The sequence below is a fragment of the Scyliorhinus torazame genome, unplaced genomic scaffold (assembly GCF_047496885.1).
Source record: "Scyliorhinus torazame isolate Kashiwa2021f unplaced genomic scaffold, sScyTor2.1 scaffold_113, whole genome shotgun sequence".
NCBI lineage: Eukaryota > Metazoa > Chordata > Chondrichthyes > Carcharhiniformes > Scyliorhinidae > Scyliorhinus > Scyliorhinus torazame.
Window position 1 is genome coordinate 230,096 of NW_027307840.1, and position 1,628 is coordinate 231,723.

Consider the following 1,628-nt stretch of genomic DNA (forward strand, 5'->3'; position numbering starts at 1 on the left):
TGTCCAGGGACCACTGTAAATCATGATGTGCCACTCTGGGACCACTGTAGATAATACTACACTACACTGGGACCACTGTAAAGGATGATATACTACCCAGTGACCTGTGTAAATAATGACATACTACCCAGGGACCAGTGTAAATAATGATATACTTCCCAGGAACCGCGGTCAATGATGATATACTACCCAGAGCCCTCTGTGATTAATGATATATTGCCCTGGGACCACTGTAAATAATGATATACTACCCAGGGACCACTGTAAGTAATGGTATACTGCCCAGGGACCACTGTGCTTAATGATATATTGCCCAGGGACCACTGTAAATAATGATATACTGCCCATGGACCACTGTGAATAAAGATGTACTGCACAGTGCACACTATAATTGATGACATACTGTCCAGGGACCACTGTAAACCATGATATACGACGCTGGGACCACTGTAAATAACGATATATTACGCAGGGACCACTGTAGAAAATGATATACTACCCAGGGACCACTGTAAATAATGATATCTTACCCAGGGACAACTGTAAATAATGATATACTGCTCAGGGACCACTGTAAATAATGAAATACTACCAGGGGCCCTCTGTAAATAATGATATACAACGCAGGGACGACTGTATATTGGATATGATACCCAGGGTCCACTGTAAGTAATGAGATACTCCCCAGGGAACACTGTAAATAAAGATATACTGCCCACGGTCCACTGAAAATAACGATATACTGCCCTGGCGCCACTGTAAATAATGAAATACTATCCAGTGACCACTGTAAATGATGATGACGACCCACAGCCAATGTAAATAATAGTATACTACACATCGACCAGTGTAAATAAGGATATAATACAAAGGGGCAACTGTTCATAACGATTTACTCCCCAGGGATCACTGTAAATAATGATGTACTACCCAGGGATCACGGTAAGTAATGATGTACTACCCAGGGATCACGGTAAATAATGATGTACTACCCAGGGAGCACGGTAAATAATGATGTACTACCCAGGGACCATTGTAGATACTGATATTCTACCCAGGGTCCACTGTAAATATTGATATACTATCCAAGTACCACAGTAAATAATAATTAATAACCCAGGAGCCAGTGTAAATAATGATATTCTACCCAGGGTCTACTAAATATTAATATACTATCCAAGTACCACAGTAAATAGTGATTTACTATCCTGGGACTACTGTAGATAATGGTATACTACCCAGTGGCCACTGTAAATAATGATATACTTTCCACGGTCCACTGTAAATAATCATATACACCCCAGGGACCACTGTAAATATTCATATACTACCCAAGGACCACTGTAAGTTATAACAAACTGCTCAGGGACCAGTGTAGATAATGATATCGACCCAGGGACCACTGTAAAGAATGATATTCTACCCAGGAACCACTGTAAATAATGATGTACTACCAGGGTACATTATAAATAATGATATTCTACCCGTGGTCCACTGTAAATATTGATATGCTCTCCAATAACCACAGTAAATAATAATTAATATCACAGGAGCCAGTGTAAATAATGATATTCTACCCAGGGACCACTGTAAATATTGAGACATTACCCAGGGACCAATGTAAAGAA